Genomic DNA, 20,705 nt, shown 5'->3' with positions numbered 1-20,705 from the left:
ATCTGCCGTATGACAAGCATCATTGGCTATAATGCACTTATAACACATGGGGCTCAGTAATTCCTGTATAAACAGTGGTCACTAATTTGTTTATAATCAGCAACTTGTGAAGCACCAAGTTGCCGATTATATAGAAAAGACGTTAGAACTCGACTATTATAAGCAGTGGCGGCTCCTCCGCTATGGCGGAGGAGCATCGCCTCACTGCTTTTAAGCAGTGCAAATAAAGGAAACATAAAAGGATAATAACTTTGAGTTATTATCATTTCAGTTTCTATGCTGCTTTTTGGGCAGGCAGGGCTGCTCTGGTCTCAGAGCAGGGCAGGGGAGGAGTGGTTTGCTCACTCCTAAGTGCACATGACTGTTTGGCCGGCCCTCTGGGACCGGCCAAACAGTCATGCACACTTTTCCTGTTCTCTATGCAGGCTGCATTACAGCCTGCATGGAGAACATGCCCAGGCCCCCATTCCCTGGCTGAGCCCCAAACCATGACTCTCAAACCAATCACAATGCTGTGTTGCAGCATTGTGATTGGTCAGGGGAGTCTGGCTATGTTTCCTGTTACAGCAGTCCAACGGAGGAGAGCAAGAGCAGAGACGTGAGGCCCTGTGGCAAGGTAAGTGTTTATTTTTGGTGAGAACAGAGCCCCCATTTACATATTTAGGTCCTGATGAATGCCCTGGACCATCCTGGGCTAAGATGGCAGAAACATGTCGACCTCTAAACACAACGGTTAGGGGACGCTAATTCCCCCACATACCGTCACCTGCTTTTAAACATCATATAGTTACCTTTCACATTAAAAAACACAATGAGGATAACTGTAATGATCTTTAATCTCACTCACTCATACACGGGCCCCCACTTAGTTTAGAAGTGCATCCCTGTCGTCAGGTGTATGCCCGCCCTCTATCAAACCAAGGCTTTAGAGGGCGAGGACTGGTCAATGATGAAGCATGACACCAGGTGGTGTGTGAGACCAGTCCGTTACTTTTTGTGAGATGTCCCCACTCACAATATAACTCAAACCTTATAGTGGTTATCACTTTAGGAGCAGCTCTTTTATGGTTAAACAAATCTATCTCCTGGGCGCCTGCGCATGCTGTCAAGTTTGCTGGCATGGCCTGTGTCAGCATGTCTCAAACTCCACACTCTTGGTTCTTCTTCAAGGTGCCCTCTTCTGGTGCTTGGCATTCTTGCGCTTCTTTCTTGTGGTGATGGCCATTCATCACCAGGGTTGTGTGGTGCTATTTCCTTGCTTTCAGTGACATCAGACAAACCGCTGGGGGGTGCACATTCCCCTTGCACCTTTTGTGGGCTTGGGGCTTCCTGCTTGGCATCACTGGACTCTTGACAGCTTCCTTGGCTGGGTAGCTTTGGGCTCCTTAGGACACCACAGAGGTTGAAAGTCTTTAGCTGCTGTGGTGCATGGGAGCAGTGCTCTATCTCTTCTGCTAGCTTCCTGCTTGTAGTTGGGGGATGTGCTGTGTCCCCACTGGTCATGTATACGTGCACCCGGGGCGTCTCTTCCCAACAGTCAATGTGGCATGAGACGCCAGCAGTGCTTCATGGCAACACAAATGAGTTTGCTCCTGCTGTTCTGGCAGCAAATGTCCACTAGGTGGTGCTGCTGCCACCTATGCTCTTAGGCCACTGCCGCTTTCCTAAATTGTGGGCCATGCAGCGTTCACTTGATCAGAGGGGAGTCTAATTATGGCAATGGGCGCAGAATGCAGGTGCTTGGTTTCCAGACAGGGCTCAGAAGCTGAGGCAAAACCTCTCCTTTCTCCTGCAGGTGGGGAGCTTTGTTTCTATGCTGTATGGGTAAATAGTGCCTTCAAGGGATTTGTTTAGAGAGAACTAAGTTGTGCAACTTGCCTATAGGATAAAGATATACTTATAGATGAGATTTATCTTGAAATATAAATTTCATACAGTTATATATTATGCATTAGTCATATATATATACAGATCTTTTTTATGTTGATTTTAAAGCAGTTAAATAATCAAAAAGGAAAACAGACAAAAGGTGTGTGAGGAACAAAATTCATTTATATCAACAAATGGTGATTAGGGTACCTAAAATTAAGACAGTTATACAACATTAGGGAGGAAGTACTACATTGAATGATTCCTCCACTTCAAGATATATCAAACACTTTTTCAGAGATATTTGTACATTTATCTAGAAAACAGTGTGACAGTTGACATTTCGGTCTTTATGTACGATTTTATAAGACCATCTTCAGGACTGGTTATTAAAAGTTGACCCCTATAAATTAAAAAATACAATGAATATATAGAATATATAACACACACACCTAAGCAAATCAACACAATAGTATCAATTAACAAATCAATTATCATAAGTTCTGAAGTTCAGATGGGGATTCAATTTGTCATTTAAGCAATGCCTTAGCAGTCATTGGTGTATTCTATGATTATTACAGACACTTTGAATAGTGCATGAATCAAATACGACACAAGAATAAATTATAATTTATAATTTCTGTCCAACAGGTGAAGTCCTTAGTCGTAGGATTTATAATGATCGTTCCTATTATTAATTCCTAACGTTTCTCTTCACTTACAAGGACCAATGTGCAATTTTTTATATTTAAGCCATTAAAAACATTCCTAAACTTAAGCATTTGATAGACGTGAATTTATCAATTTTACCTCGTAATTAGTGGCTGCAATATACAAATCAATTGGAGTCGTGACTTCCGTGCTTACAAGGAGAACCACAAATATCTTGCTTCTAAATTTAAGCTGTTCTTGTATGCTTAAGTTGAATCGCAGCGTATTGGTTGAAAATGGACACTATGAGAGAACCATAAAATGATAGATGAATAATCAAGAACGACTTAAAATATTTACTGAGTCAAGTAATGGAATGTGTCTCATTACCTTTCTATTCAAAAATCGTAATGAGTCAATCACAGCCGTATTTACGGTACTATGTAAATACACAGCCGACCAACGGCCTCCGGGCGTTCCGAACTGCCACTGGAGATTACTGCAGAGGGAGAGTGAAGACACTTAGTGTATTTAATCCTACTTCCTAACAAATGCATGGAGATTGAGTCCGAAAGGTATAGACTGACCTGGCAATGATACATCGGTTTCCTCAGGTGAATCAAAGCAAGTCACAATGAGCGTGTTACTAACTTCCCTCGAAGATTACTGCAAAAGGAAAGTTGTGACACTTAATATAATTGTTCCTATTTCCAAAACGGTGTTGGAAGATTACGAACGGACGATATGAACTGACCTGGCAGAAGTACAGCGGTCTCCTCGGTTGAGTCGCGGCATGTAGCACTGAAAGTTGCCGGGTTCGGTTTGTTTTAAATATGCTCGTCACGGCGATATAGAAAGGGGACTGCAAGTTAGATCACTAAGCATATGTGTAAATATACACAAGGCGGCCATATTGGAATGGTCTATATATCTCTTATAGAACCATTGTAAACATCTCGTTATTAAATATGTTTACAGTGAGCTAGCTTAATTACATTTTGATAAAAATCAGGTTTATACCAAGCTGTTTATTATGTATTCGACCATTTAAATCGGGTGTTCACAAATAGAAATGCACATCCATTTTGGATTGGGCTCAAGTTGTAGATTGAAGAACTCAAGTCTAATATTTGTTTCTAATTTCATGACTATGAGAGAAGTGTCTAAACGACGTGGGCTGTATAGAATCGTGTGGCACATTTGCTATAGACAGAGAAGCGATACAACGATATTTAAACAGCGTTTCCTTTGAAAGAAATATAATCCATGTAGATAAATCAAATAACATAAGCATAACTAAAACATACAGCACATGTCAAAAATGGATTACTTTCCAGTACAGAGCGTCGGAAGTATAGTGCAGATAGATAAGTTCTATAGTTTCTGCAACAAAACATTTCAACTATTACATAGGTGTAATGTCTGAAAGAACAGAACCTATCATACAGCTAGTCTAACAGAAAAGCAGATAATGTAAACATTTTACACAGTTCAGTTGCATATCTTGGTAACAATACAATACACACATATTCCACTCGGTAGTAGCTCAATCAATAACATTGACATTGACATTGAATTGCATCAAGTTTAGTCATCATGAGACCATATACCTTATTGAATATTACTAAAAGATTCTAAAGTGTATAGAGTAGCGCAACACTACTTAGTGTGTGTCGGATTCTGTACAAGAAACTATGTGTGCGGTTTCAGGATTCTGTGTAATCGGATTGTGTCTATAGTTTACAGACAAGCTAAAGTATGCCATTCGGCTGTTGAATTAAGGCCACGATTAATCAGATCGGTCATGCAAATGAATCTACCTTCTTTGATGGTCAATAATTGGTCAACATTGCTTTGTCTTCTGGAAGGTTTGATCACATCTAGAACCCACCATTTCATGTCTCTTTCTGAATGACCCTTTCTCTGGTAGTGTTCAACTAATGGTGCATTTTCTGTATGACATCTGATACGTGATTGATGTTGTAAGATCCTTTTCTTGATAGGTTGGACAGTTTTCCCAATATAATGTAACTTGCATGGACATTGTATGCAATAAATTACATTTGGTGTATTGCAGTTCGAAAATGATTTGAGAGAGAAAGTAATACCATTGATAGTACAGGTCTTGGTTGTTTGCGTGGTGTGACACGCTAAACACATGTTACACTTGAAATGTCCAACAATAGGAGACAGCTGTCTCATATTATCCACTATGTTACTGGAGTGGTCTTCATAGGCTCTCACTAATCGGTCTCTAAGGTTAGTGCCCCTTTTAAAGGAAAATAGGGGTTTTGCATGAAATTCAGGTAAATTTTTTAATAAATTCCAATGTTTGCTGACAATCTTCTTTATAGCATTGGCATGGGTTCCAAAAGTAGAGACACATACCAAATGTGGTTGTTGTGGCCGATCTTTAACGGTCAATAGTGTCTCCCTGTCGTTGTAACAAGCCCGTTTCATAGATTTTTTTAAAAGTTTGGAGGGGTACCCCCTGGCTTTTAGTTTTTCTATAAGTTTCTTAGCCTCAATGAAATAGTCATCTTTGAAGGTGCAGTTCCTGCGTAAACGCAAGAACTGCCCAAAGGGAAGACCATCTTTGAGCGCTTGGGGATGGTGACTTTGATATTCAAGCAAGGTATTTCTAGAGGTGGGTTTCGTGTATAAGGTGGAATATAGATGATTAGTGGCATCATTTTTGATGGTAATGTGTAGAAAATTCATCTCTGCTTTATCAGATTCTATAGTAAATTGTAAATGTGGATTCCTATGGTTCAGCCAACTGTGGAAAGTGTCAAGTTCTTCCTGTGTACCACGCCACACCAGAAAAACATCATCTATATATCGAAGCCACTTCCTGATGTTAGAGGAAAATGGATTCGATATATTGAATATAAAGTCATTCTCAAAAACAGAGACATAGATATTAGCGATGTCTGGGGCATAAACAGCTCCCATCGCTACTCCTTTTTGTTGTTGATAAAAGGAGTTTTGAAAGATGAAAAAGTTTTCACACAAAGAGATACGAACACACTCCATAATGAACTCTGTAGGTACCTGATGTGGTCTGGGTCTGGTGTTAAGAAGGTTATGAAGAATCTGTAGAACTTCTTCTTGAGGGATGTTCGTGTATAAGCTCTCTATGTCCATAGAGACCAAATACTCATTAGAAGGATCAAAGTCAAAGTTTTCAACTGTGTTGATTACTGCCATAGTGTCCCTAATATACGAAGGTTGATTGATGGCAAAAGGTCTAATGAAAAAATCTGCATATTGGGCTAATGGCTTCAAGATGGAATTACAACCCAAAACTATCGGGCGTCCGGGCGGATTTAGAGGGTCTTTGTGCACCTTAGGGAGCAAGTATATGGCGGGAACTGTCGGTGTTTTATTAATGAGAAAGGCAGATTCTTTCTCTGACAACCAACCACCATCTAAGCCTGCTTTACTTAATTTTGCTATTTCTAATGCAAGTCTGTTAGTTGGATTAGATCCAAGTTTCTTGTAATGTGAAGTGTTGGACAGTTGTTTAAGGGCCTCTTCGTTATATTTATCTTTGTCCCACAGAACTATCCCACCGCCCTTATCCGCAGGTTTTATCAGGACATTAGGGAGTGACTGTAGATTCTGGAGTGCTACTTGTTTCTCTTTAGAGAAATTCGATTTGTACTGTATCTTTTGATTGAAGAGATTGTCAATCTCTATGAGGATGGCATTCTCAAATGTTAAAATTTCCTTTTTTACCATAGAGTTACTTGGGTAGAACGTTGATTTGTTCCTTAAACCTGTAACCCCATCGTCAGAACTTATATCCTTGTCTGTGAAGAAGTTTTTCAATCTCACAGTACGGAAAAATTTGTAGATCTCTAATTTAGTATTGAATAAGTCATTTTTGTAAGTAGGAACAAAACTTAAACCTGATGAGAGAACCGCAATTTCCTGTTCGGATAGATTGTATGAAGACAGATTAAAAATCGGTATTGTTTGGTTAGGTTCTACCATTCGTAGTACTGGTTGCGGGTCTGGCGGAACCCTGGCGTATATTGATTGCGGTACCATCCTCGTTTGGAGCCCCGTTTTCTCCGAGGGGGACCTGTGCCTCGGCGATCCTGTCCTAAAAAATTCTGTCTAGAGGTAGAGGGTTGTTGATCGTACTGACGATAGGTTGTATCTGTGGATTGATCACTGCCTGTATCTGAATTGGTATCTGAGAAAGTAATTCTCTTCTTCGATGTTTGGGCAGTGTTTTGAGGATTATAAAAATCTTTCTGCAAATATGGATACGTTTTTTCTTTATAGTATCTTTTAATATCGTTTTGTAATTTCTCAGTTTTCTTATGAGCATTAAATTCCTCAAATTCTTTTATTGTTTGCTGCACTTTATCCAAAAGAAATTTGCCGTTCGTGATGGCAGTGTCTCCTAATATCTTTTTTTCAAGGGTTTCGATTTCCTTTGCTAAGATCTTCAGTTGTCTAAGAGCTGTTTCTATACTTAGAACCATCCAAGTGCGAGAGCACTTGTTGGCTGAGAAGCTAAACCCTATTTTAAATTCCTCGTCATCTGTGAAGATTATTGGGACATTACGGATTTGGAGACCAGTTGGAATAATGTTAGCATTAAGACAGTCTGTCAGAAACTTAGCATGGAGTTCGGTTCGTATCAGTTTCTTTTTAAGACGCTCGAGTTGATTAAGATCAGATTCGTAAGGAAAAGAGGTGGTTATACCCTTGTTGCCCAATAATGAGGGACCACCAGCAATTTTCAGAATATATTCATCTGTATATGATAATGTCTCTGCTTCAGACATCTATATATTTGCTTTAAGAGACAAACAAACAAACAGAAAAATCACTTAAAAGTGATCCACAACAGACAAATGTCTGCGCTTAAACTCGATCTGTGTAGTGGATGACCCAATATACCCTTGAGGGCTTGGGCAGATAATGTGTATGGGTAAATAGTGCCTTCAAGGGATTTGTTTAGAGAGAACTAAGTTGTGCAACTTGCCTATAGGATAAAGATATACCTATAGATGAGATTTATCTTGAAATATAAATTTCATACAGTTATATATTATGCATTAGTCATATATATATACAGATCTTTTTTATGTTGATTTTAAAGCAGTTAAATAATCAAAAAGGAAAACAGACAAAAGGTGTGTGAGGAACAAAATTCATTTATATCAACAAATGGTGATTAGGGTACCTAAAATTCAGACAGTTATACAACATTAGGGAGGAAGTACTACATTGAATGATTCCTCCACTTCAAGATATATCAAACACTTTTTCAGAGATATTTGTACATTTATCTAGAAAACAGTGTGACAGTCGACGTTTCGGTCTTTATGTACGATTTTATAAGACCATCTTCAGGACTGGTTATTAAAAGTTGACCCCTATAAATTAAAAAATACAATGAATATATAGAATATATAACACACACACCTAAGCAAATCGACACAATAGTATCAATTAACAAATCAATTATCATAAGTTCTGAAGTTCAGATGGGGATTCAATTTGTCATTTAAGCAATGCCTTAGCAGTCATTGGTGTATTCTATGATTATTACAGACACTTTGAATAGTGCATGAATCAAATACGACACAAGAATAAATTATAATTTATAATTTCTGTCCAACAGGTGAAGTCCTTAGTCGTAGGATTTATAATGATCGTTCCTATTCTTAATTCCTAACGTTTCTCTTCACTTACAAGGACCAATGTGCAATTTTTTATATTTAAGCCATTAAAAACATTCCTAAACTTAAGCATTTGATAGATGTGAATTTATCAATTTTACCTCGTAATTAGTGGCTGCAATATACAAATCAATTGGAGTCGTGAAACATTGGAATTTATTAAAAAATTTACCTGAATTTCATGCAAAACCCCTATTTTCCTTTAAAAGGGGCACTAACCTTAGAGACCGATTAGTGAGAGCCTATGAAGACCACTCCAGTAACATAGTGGATAATATGAGACAGCTGTCTCCTATTGTTGGACATTTCAAGTGTAACATGTGTTTAGCGTGTCACACCACGCAAACAACCAAGACCTGTACTATCAATGGTATTACTTTCTCTCTCAAATCATTTTCGAACTGCAATACACCAAATGTAATTTATTGCATACAATGTCCATGCAAGTTACATTATATTGGGAAAACTGTCCAACCTATCAAGAAAAGGATCTTACAACATCAATCACGTATCAGATGTCATACAGAAAATGCACCATTAGTTGAACACTACCAGAGAAAGGGTCATTCAGAAAGAGACATGAAATGGTGGGTTCTAGATGTGATCAAACCTTCCAGAAGACAAAGCAATGTTGACCAATTATTGACCATCAAAGAAGGTAGATTCATTTGCATGACCGATCTGATTAATCGTGGCCTTAATTCAACAGCCGAATGGCATACTTTAGCTTGTCTGTAAACTATAGACACAATCCGATTACACAGAATCCTGAAACCGCACACATAGTTTCTTGTACAGAATCCGACACACACTAAGTAGTGTTGCGCTACTCTATACACTTTAGAATCTTTTAGTAATATTCAATAAGGTATATGGTCTCATGATGACTAAACTTGATGCAATTCAATGTCAATGTCAATGTTATTGATTGAGCTACTACCGAGTGGAATATGTGTGTATTGTATTGTTACCAAGATATGCAACTGAACTGTGTAAAATGTTTACATTATCTGCTTTTCTGTTAGACTAGCTGTATGATAGGTTCTGTTCTTTCAGACATTACACCTATGTAATAGTTGAAATGTTTTGTTGCAGAAACTATAGAACTTATCTATCTGCACTATACTTCCGACGCTCTGTACTGGAAAGTAATCCATTTTTGACATGTGCTGTATGTTTTAGTTATGCTTATGTTATTTGATTTATCTACATGGATTATATTTCTTTCAAAGGAAACGCTGTTTAAATATCGTTGTATCGCTTCTCTGTCTATAGCAAATGTGCCACACGATTCTATACAGCCCACGTCGTTTAGACACTTCTCTCATAGTCATGAAATTAGAAACAAATATTAGACTTGAGTTCTTCAGTCTACAACTTGAGCCCAATCCAAAATGGATGTGCATTTCTATTTGTGAACACCCGATTTAAATGGTCGAATACATAATAAACAGCTTGGTATAAACCTGATTTTTATCAAAATGTAATTAAGCTAGCTCACTGTAAACATATTTAATAACGAGATGTTTACAATGGTTCTATAAGAGATATATAGACCATTCCAATATGGCCGCCTTGTGTATATTTACACATATGCTTAGTGATCTAACTTGCAGTCCCCTTTCTATATCGCCGTGACGAGCATATTTAAAACAAACCGAACCCGGCAACTTTCAGTGCTACATGCCGCGACTCAACCGAGGAGACCGCTGTACTTCTGCCAGGTCAGTTCATATCGTCCGTTCGTAATCTTCCAACACCGTTTTGGAAATAGGAACAATTATATTAAGTGTCACAACTTTCCTTTTGCAGTAATCTTCGAGGGAAGTTAGTAACACGCTCATTGTGACTTGCTTTGATTCACCTGAGGAAACCGATGTATCATTGCCAGGTCAGTCTATACCTTTCGGACTCAATCTCCATGCATTTGTTAGGAAGTAGGATTAAATACACTAAGTGTCTTCACTCTCCCTCTGCAGTAATCTCCAGTGGCAGTTCGGAACGCCCGGAGGCCGTTGGTCGGCTGTGTATTTACATAGTACCGTAAATACAGCTGTGATTGACTCATTACGATTTTTGAATAGAAAGGTAATGAGACACATTCCATTACTTGACTCAGTAAATATTTTAAGTCGTTCTTCATTATTCATCTATCATTTTATGGTTCTCTCATAGTGTCCATTTTCAACCAATACGCTGCGATTCAACTTAAGCATACAAGAACAGCTTAAATTTAGAAGCAAGATATTTGTGGTTCTCCTTGTAAGCACGGAAGTTACGACTCCAATTGATTTGTATATTGCAGCCACTAATTACGAGGTAAAATTGATAAATTCACGTCTATCAAATGCTTAAGTTTAGGAATGTTTTTAATGGCTTAAATATAAAAAATTGCACATTGGTCCTTGTAAGTGAAGAGAAACGTTAGGAATTAATAATAGGAACGATCATTATAAATCCTACGACTAAGGACTTCACCTGTTGGACAGAAATTATAAATTATAATTTATTCTTGTGTCGTATTTGATTCATGCACTATTCAAAGTGTCTGTAATAATCATAGAATACACCAATGACTGCTAAGGCATTGCTTAAATGACAAATTGAATCCCCATCTGAACTTCAGAACTTATGATAATTGATTTGTTAATTGATACTATTGTGTCGATTTGCTTAGGTATGTGTGTTATATATTCTATATATTCATTGTATTTTTTAATTTATAGGGGTCAACTTTTAATAACCAGTCCTGAAGATGGTCTTATAAAATCGTACATAAAGACCGAAACGTCGACTGTCACACTGTTTTCTAGATAAATGTACAAATATCTCTGAAAAAGTGTTTGATATATCTTGAAGTGGAGGAATCATTCAATGTAGTACTTCCTCCCTAATGTTGTATAACTGTCTTAATTTTAGGTAACCTAATCACCATTTGTTGATATAAATGAATTTTGTTCCTCACACACCTTTTGTCTGTTTTCCTTTTTGATTATTTAACTGCTTTAAAATCAACATAAAAAAGATCTGTATATATATATATGACTAATGCATAATATATAACTGTATGAAATTTATATTTCAAGATAAATCTCATCTATAGGTATATCTTTATCCTATAGGCAAGTTGCACAACTTAGTTCTCTCTAAACAAATCCCTTGAAGGCACTATTTACCCATACACATTATCTGCCCAAGCCCTCAAGGGTATATTGGGTCATCCACTACACAGATCTTGTTTCTATGCTGGTTGCGACTCTGGCACTTGGCAGCTGGTGTGTCACACAACACACACCTCTTCAGTCGTGTAGTGACAGCAAAGATCCACGGGAGGCCTTCCAGATAGCGGTAGATCCATTCATGCAACTTACATGTGGCTGCCATTGAGGTTCCTCAGGTTTTTTTGTTCTTGGTGCTTTTTCAGTGTGAGCTGTTCAGGGAGGAGAAAATGAGTTGGGAGACTCTTGATCCTGCTGCTGCGGGCACTTCGCAGGCCATTCTTACTCTACAGTTTCTTACGGGCCTTAGCGCGGTGCACTTACTCGACTGCTAGGTGGCGCTGAGGTTGCGCACTGCTACCTCAGTGGGGAGTGCTAGGGCCTCAGGGTTGGCAGCATGAAGGGATGCAGACTTCTCCAGCAGCAAGTAGGGACACACAAATGCCGGCTTTTCTCAAAATATTTTCCGATAAGTAGTGGGCATGCACTGTTGCTGCTGGTTACTTGGGACTGGGAATGCCGGTGTGGAACCACTCAACACCGGGACAGCTTGTCCCTCATCAAAGATGGCCTTGGTCAGGTCCACCGCACACAATCAACTCTAGTAGGCAATGCAGGCGCATTATATTTTGGAGCTACTGCAGCCTCCCTCTCACTGCAGCCTTGCTTTGAAGGGGGTGCGTGCTCACTGTTGATGTGGCAGAGTGGACTCACTTCACCTCAGGTGCTCAAGGGGCAGGGGCTGTGTGGAGTGCACTCTCGAGTACTGTTGACCACAGGCGTTCTCTCGCGGCAGGGCATGCTGAGCAGACAAGTGGCAAACTTTTCGCCACTTGGGTGTTGTAGGTGCATATGGCGTAGTGTCCATCCGTGTGTCAGCAGTGCACCTCCCACGTTGCGGCCGCGTGTGATCTGCTAGCTGCATGCTGGGCACTTACTGGTAGTGTGGGAGGAAGTCCATAGGGGGCGCAAAACACTCTGTCAACCAGGCTGCACTTATTCTTCCAACGACGATCTCCTCAGCAGTGTGGGAAACAGGGCTGTGATCCAATTCCAGCCACATCAGCTTCCTTGACGAGATGGGGTTATTTTGGCACTGGGCATTCGGTGCAACGGACTCTGGACTTTTAAAGCTGGTGCAGGCTTAGTCTGGTGTATGTTCATCAGAGCGCCACTTATCAGTTGCACGCTGCTGCCTGTGGGGCATCTGCTTGCGGCTGCCATTGTCCTTGCGTGTTTGATGGGCATGTGCAGCTGGGGTGTCTTATTCACAAGCTACATTTACCCCCACGACCGAACATGAAACAGCCAACAGCACACACGTGGGCTCGACCCGCTCGTGGCCATTGTGCTGTCTTGGGCCCTAGGCCCACATGCTGGATAAATGACTACACAGACACATAGTATGCGTCACTGGAACTGGCTCAGGCACGTGCGCCCAGCCCCTTTTCTTAGCAGGGTCACCTGACCAGTGACACCTGTGATGGTTGGGTGTACAGTGTTGTTACAGCACAAGGCTGAACATTAGAAAGTGTCCAGCAGGACACTACAGCCAGGACCCCTAGCCCACCCCTCCTCCAATGCTGCTGCAAGACGGCAAACACAGGGACCACCATGGGTGTCAAAAGGCCTAGCTATGTCACTGTTTAGCAGTCACTGAACTCCAACCATGCACACAAGTCCTCTCCATGCAAATGCAACTGAATGTGAAATGGTTGTGCATTGCTGAAATCAGGCTCAGGGATGTTGAGGGAGCAATGATATTCATATAGTAGGCCTGCCTGAGGGACGTCAAGGGAGCAGCACCTACAACTTTCCTCGATGCTTGGCTATAGATGGACATAGCCCCCAGCACACGTTTTCCATGTTTTGTGATAGAGCTAGCAAATAGAGTCCCGGCATGGCACTCGCCTCCTGGGGGATTGCCTAGGCCCATGGTATCCTGAATCTTGAATTACAGGGACCGTGATGCTGTCTTGGAGGTGGCTCGTAGGAAAGGTGTGATCAATCAAGATAATATCAAATGGATGTTTTTTTTTGCCAGATTATACCCTAGCGGTTTGGCTCCAATGGGCATTCTTTATCCAAGTTAAGAAGAAATTACATAAATTGATCTTTAATATGCTCTGCTATGTAAAGTAAAACTCCGGTTTTCAGATGATCAATAGTAACATTTCTTCATCCAACCCACGATGGAATGGTACTGGGCGGAGGACTTAGACAAGGACCCCGGTGACCGGACGCCCTCTTCTTCACCCCACGCTCCCCAGACAGTTCACGTTTCTGCTACCATTTAGAGGGTGTGTTGCCACATACTGAGACACCAGGGATCCACCCATGCCCAAAGTTGGAAGGAACAGTAGGAGGTGGTGGCTGAAGCAGCTTCCTTTCAAGGTCTTAAGGCAACACCACGTTTGCTGTCCTCCAACACTAACGCTTTCGACGACGAGTTACAATTGGATGATCCCGGCTCGTTTGAAGATATGATTTGATTCACAAAAGATGAGAGCTGTGGCATCTCTCCTAACCATTGTTGCTACTTATCGCTCAGTTTCTAAGTGGGGTGTAATGAGATTTAGTACAATAAGATTTGTTGTTTTTTCTTACTATGTGGTTTCCCCATTCCTTCTGCCTCCATGACATCACTGTTCTGGGCTGTGCTCCCAGGTGCTAAGTTAAGATTCATTACTATTAACTTAACCTGCTACTGATGTCCTTGTCCATTAGTGAAGTCGAGTTCTTCCCTCTGTACGGCAGCCGCACCCCTTATCCTGTTCCTTAGCCTGAGAAGACGAAAGGGGGGATTTAATTATCACAGGGTAAGATATGGAGCTTGCCTAGTGTCGTGAGTATAACAATAGGAAGGTTGTCAATGCGGTGCAACAGGTGAGGGAAAACCCCTAACCCTCTATTATGGACACAGGTCCGAATACAAATAACAACAAATCCTGTGCACATGCATATAAGCAGTTACAACATTAAAGGTAATCATAGTTTAAACAATTAATGACAAGGTTTTCTTTCTTCAAGTGTAGATTTAGTTGTGTGTTGCTTCACAGGCCAGCCAACACGTGTTTCGTCATTGGGTGTATACCCTTGACCTCTTCAGGGCTCAAGTGATGTCTTTGGACCTCTCAACTGATGATAATTCCAACCCAGTGGGTCATAACAGTCGCTCCGATGTATTTGCTTACTCCAGAAATGAAGTAAATTTCTTAGCGAAGGCAATATTACTGTCGTCCAGTCTGGCTTGGTGTGCCACAATTCTATTCTCCAAGGTACAGTTCAATATGACGTATTTAGGCAAAATACAAATACCACGGCGTCATGCGCCGTTTAGAAGCGATGGGGAGTACGCCCCATTCCTCCTCACTCCGGCAGCTGTGTCAAACCGGAAAGTACGATTACCTTTAATGTTGTTACTGCTTATATGTATGTGCACAGGATTTGTTGTTATCTGTTGTGTAGCCTATTTAGCTTGGGGAACTGAATAGTTATTATTGTGTTACAAGCATTTTTTCCTCTTGTTTTTTTTAATTCTTTTCATTTTATGGATAAGTTGGTTATCTGTCCTGTATTTGTGGCATGTGTTTTTTCAGTTTGATTATACAGTTTGTCAAAGCAGGCCATAATGCCTCTCTGGCTAGTTCTTGTGGTTCTCTTAACTCCTGTTCCTCAGACATATGACCTCCATTAGGCACCCCACTTCACCCCACGCTATTAATCTCACTTGCCACTTCATATAGCTAATATTCGGGAATGTCAGTGTCATGAGTTCACCACATAACACTATCAGATAAATGTACCATTGGTTAGTTGGCAAGTCCAGTTCACTTTTTTGTAAGAGATGCACTTGACAGTGGAGGAATTTTCCAAGCTACATTAAGTGGCGGGTCAAGATTATGGCACAGGCTTTCGAACCTATGTTTTAGAATCACTCTCTTGATCAGGGCAGGCCTTCCATTTCAGAAGGAAGAGGTGACCACTGACACTGATGGCTAGTTTGTACTGGTGAGGGGCCACCTAGATGACTGGCCATTACATCTGGGGTTTAGTTATGCTCCACACACTGACCAACTGGTTTTATAGACCTATCTCAACACATTGCTTGTGAATTGGCCAAATGTTCCCTGGATTCTAGATTAAATGTGTACTGCATACATGCCTAGGTAGATCTTCTGACCTGTAAAGGGTAGGGTGCGGACGCGCAGCGGCACGCCATCAGCGCACCGAAGGCGCGCCAAAGGCAAGCCCGTCTGCGCCCGTCCGTGCCAGGCTGTCGCCAGCCGCAAGGACCCTGACTTTTGTCTATGTCCCTTCGTCCTTCCGGGATATCCTACGGTGAGTGTTCAAAATGGCAAGACTAAAATATTCGAGTCTCGAACTTAAAAGTCTTAATAATTCCCATCATAAACTTCCAGCCACACTGGGTGACACAGACTTTGGCAGAAGGCAAAGCCTATCATATATCTATGAATCAGCACCACTGATTAAGACTTTAACATCCTTCAATCAAAACAGTACTGAAACTTTTAATACCAAAACTCCCAAATCACTGAAAGCAATTTACTTTAATGCGCGCTCCATTCCAAAATACACTGCAGAAATTTGGAGCCTCATTGACATGGAATCACCAGATATCTGTTTTATTACTGAAACTTGGCTACAAGAGCATGTGTCTTCATATGTGGCAATTGCCTTCCCACACCAAAATAACATAATTAGATTGGACAGAAAGAAGAAAAAAGGAGGAGGGTTACTCATAGCCACCACTTCTGGTGTGAGCACCACTTCTTTAGAAACCATGAGTGTTGATCAATTAGAACTGTGTATTTTTAGAATAGAGGGTCCTTCTCGGGGCACATGGAGAGGAGCCCTAGTATATAGACCCCCAAGCCCAAAAAATGATTTCCTCCATAAGCTACTTGAGACAATTGCCCCTCACGTATTGGCGGTACAAAAGGGGGTGGTGATGGACGGAGCATCAGAACCAATCAAACACTCACACCCAGTCAACAGATCTGAGTTTGATCCATCACCGTTCTTTAGCCCACTATGCCACCCCAGTTCAGACATGGCCATATGCAAATCAGTCTGACCCTGTGCCTCATGGGAACAGTCCAGCCCGAACTGCCAAGCTATGCCTTCCCTGGACCGGAAACAAGCTTCCTAGGACCGGTTTCTGGCATTTAAGCCGTCTTCAGCCAGGCTTGCTTGAATCCAGTGGCAAAGTGAGCAAGGGACTCACGTCTGAGCATACCCTGCCAACTTATGGCGAACAAAGCGGTACAAAAGGGGGTGGTGATGGACGGAGCATCAGAACCAATCAAACACTCACACCCAGTCAACAGATCTGAGTTTGATCCATCACCGTTCATTAGCCCACTCTGCCACCCCAGTTCAGACATGGCCATATGCAAATCAGTCTGACCCTGTGCCTCATGGGAACAGTCCAGCCCGAACTGCCAAGCTATGCCTTCCCTGGACCGGAAACAGCTTCCTAGGACCGGTTTCTGGCATTTAAGCCGTCTTCAGCCAGGCTTGCTTGAATCCAGTGGCAAAGTGAGCAAGGGACTCACGTCTGAGCATACCCTGCCAACTTATGGCGAACAAAGCGGTACAAAAGGGGGTGGTGATGGACGGAGCATCAGAACCAATCAAACACTCACACCCAGTCAACAGATCTGAGTTTGATCCATCACCGTTCTTTAGCCCACTCTGCCACCCCAGTTCAGACATGGCCATATGCAAATCAGTCTGACCCTGTGCCTCACCGGCACAGGGTCCTAGGAAGCTTGTTTCCAGTCCAGGGAAGGCATGGCTTGGCAGTTCGGGCTGGACTGTTCCCATGAGGCACAGGGTCAGACTGATTTACATATGGCCATGTCTGAACTGGGGTGGCAGAGTGGGCTAAAGAACGGTGATGGATCAAACCCAGATCTGTTGACTGGGTGTGAGTGTTTGATTGGTTCTGATGCTCGGTCCATCACCACCCCCTTTTGTACCGCTTTGTTCGCCATAAGTTGGCAGGGTATGCTCAGACGTGAGTCCCTTGCTCACTTTGCCACTGGATTCAAGCAAGCCTGGCTGAAGACGGCTGAAATGCCAGAAACCGGTCCTAGGAAGCTTGTTTCCAGTCCAGGGAAGGCATGGCTTGGCAGTTCGGGCTGGACTGTTCCCATGAGGCACAGGGTCAGACTGATTTACATATGGCCATGTCTGAACTGGGGTGGCAGAGTGGGCTAAAGAACGGTGATGGATCAAACCCAGATCTGTTGACTGGGTGTGAGTGTTTGATTGGTTCTGATGCTCGGTCCATCACCACCCCCTTTTGTACCGCTTTGTTCGCCATAAGTTGGCAGGGTATGCTCAGACGTGAGTCCCTTGCTCACTTTGCCACTGGATTCAAGCAAGCCTGGCTGAAGACGGCTGAAATGCCAGAAACCGGTCCTAGGAAGCTTGTTTCCAGTCCAGGGAAGGCATGGCTTGGCAGTTCGGGCTGGACTGTTCCCATGAGGCACAGGGTCAGACTGATTTACATATGGCCATGTCTGAACTGGGGTGGCAGAGTGGGCTAAAGAACGGTGATGGATCAAACCCAGATCTGTTGACTGGGTGTGAGTGTTTGATTGGTTCTGATGCTCGGTCCATCACCACCCCCTTTTGTACCGCTTTGTTCGCCATAAGTTGGCAGGGTATGCTCAGACGTGAGTCCCTTGCTCACTTTGCCACTGGATTCAAGCAAGCCTGGCTGAAGACGGCTGAAATGCCAGAAACCGGTCCTAGGAAGCTTGTTTCCAGTCCAGGGAAGGCATGGCTTGGCAGTTCGGGCTGGACTGTTCCCATGAGGCACAGGGTCAGACTGATTTACATATGGCCATGTCTGAACTGGGGTGGCAGAGTGGGCTAAAGAACGGTGATGGATCAAACCCAGATCTGTTGACTGGGTGTGAGTGTTTGATTGGTTCTGATGCTCGGTCCATCACCACCCCCTTTTGTACCGCTTTGTTCGCCATAAGTTGGCAGGGTATGCTCAGACGTGAGTCCCTTGCTCACTTTGCCACTGGATTCAAGCAAGCCTGGCTGAAGACGGCTGAAATGCCAGAAACCGGTCCTAGGAAGCTTGTTTCCAGTCCAGGGAAGGCATGGCTTGGCAGTTCGGGCTGGACTGTTCCCATGAGGCACAGGGTCAGACTGATTTACATATGGCCATGTCTGAACTGGGGTGGCAGAGTGGGCTAAAGAACGGTGATGGATCAAACCCAGATCTGTTGACTGGGTGTGAGTGTTTGATTGGTTCTGATGCTCGGTCCATCACCACCCCCTTTTGTACCGCTTTGTAAGCCATAAGTTGGCAGGGTATGCTCAGACGTGAGTCCCTTGCTCACTTTGCCACTGGATTCAAGCAAGCCTGGCTGAAGACGGCTGAAATGCCAGAAACCGGTCCTAGGAAGCTTGTTTCCAGTCCAGGGAAGGCATGGCTTGGCAGTTCGGGCTGGACTGTTCCCATGAGGCACAGGGTCAGACTGATTTACATATGGCCATGTCTGAACTGGGGTGGCAGAGTGGGCTAAAGAACGGTGATGGATCAAACCCAGATCTGTTGACTGGGTGTGAGTGTTTGATTGGTTCTGATGCTCGGTCCATCACCACCCCCTTTTGTACCGCTTTGTTCGCCATAAGTTGGCAGGGTATGCTCAGACGTGAGTCCCTTGCTCACTTTGCCACTGGATTCAAGCAAGCCTGGCTGAAGACGGCTGAAATGCCAGAAACCGGTCCTAGGAAGCTTGTTTCCAGTCCAGGGAAGGCATGGCTTGGCAGTTCGGGCTGGACTGTTCCCATGAGGCACAGGGTCAGACTGATTTACATATGGCCATGTCTGAACTGGGGTGGCAGAGTGGGCTAAAGAACGGTGATGGATCAAACCCAGATCTGTTGACTGGGTGTGAGTGTTTGATTGGTTCTGATGCTCGGTCCATCACCACCCCCTTTTGTACCGCTTTGTTCGCCATAAGTTGGCAGGGTATGCTCAGACGTGAGTTCCTTGCTCACTTTGCCACTGGATTCAAGCAAGCCTGGCTGAAGACGGCTGAAATGCCAGAAACCGGTCCTAGGAAGCTTGTTTCCAGTCCAGGGAAGGCATGGCTTGGCAGTTCGGGCTGGACTGTTCCCATGAGGCACAGGGTCAGACTGATTTACATATGGCCATGTCTGAACTGGGGTGGCAGAGTGGGCTAAAGAACGGTGATGGATCAAACCCAGATCTGTTGACTGGGTGTGAGTGTTTGATTGGTTCTGATGCTCGGTCCATCACCACCCCCTTTTGTACCGCTTTGTTCGCCATAAGTTGGCAGGGTATGCTCAGACGTGAGTCCCTTGCTCACTTTGCCACTGGATTCAAGCAAGCCTGGCTGAAGACGGCTGAAATGCCAGAAACCGGTCCTAGGAAGCTTGTTTCCAGTCCAGGGAAGGCATGGCTTGGCAGTTCGGGCTGGACTGTTCCCATGAGGCACAGGGTCAGACTGATTTACATATGGCCATGTCTGAACTGGGGTGGCAGAGTGGGCTAAAGAACGGTGATGGATCAAACCCAGATCTGTTGACTGGGTGTGAGTGTTTGATTGGTTCTGATGCTCGGTCCATCACCACCCCCTTTTGTACCGCCTCACGTATTGGCATCAGATTTCTTCATCTTCGTAGGCGATTTTAATTATCATGCTGAAATGCTATCTGACATGGATACAGACAAGCTAATTACAAATATGAGTACTTTGGGGCTCACTCAATTAGTAACAGGTACTACCCATACTGCTGGCCATACGCTTGACCTACTATTTACAAATCCTACAGATATCATAGTAGAATCCTCATGTCCACTACTTTGGTCGCACCATAACCTGTTAAAATTCGTCATTCCATCTCTCACCATTAAACCTGATCGTAGGAATGAACAAATATGGTGAAGGTCATGGAACAAAGTCACCGCATCCTCCTTTGCAACTTATTTAAGCCCCACCCAATATAGTCAAGAGGCAAACATTGACCAGGCTGCAGTTTCCTTAGAGAGAGCAATAACTTAGGGCCCGATTCACAGAACTGACTTAAGACAAAATCCTAAACTTACTACCATTTTGGTATTCACAGAAGGCACTTACTCATTTTGGTATTCACAGAAGGCACTTACTCATTTCGGTCTTCACAGAAGTTAGTAGTCCTAACTTTAGGGCTCCTAAATGCCTTCTGTGAATACCGAAAGTCTTAC

The sequence above is a fragment of the Triturus cristatus genome, chromosome 9, assembly GCF_964204655.1.
Source record: "Triturus cristatus chromosome 9, aTriCri1.1, whole genome shotgun sequence".
Taxonomy (NCBI): domain Eukaryota; kingdom Metazoa; phylum Chordata; class Amphibia; order Caudata; family Salamandridae; genus Triturus; species Triturus cristatus.
The sequence above is the reverse complement of the archived record's forward strand: the minus strand, read 5'-3'. Positions refer to the sequence as shown.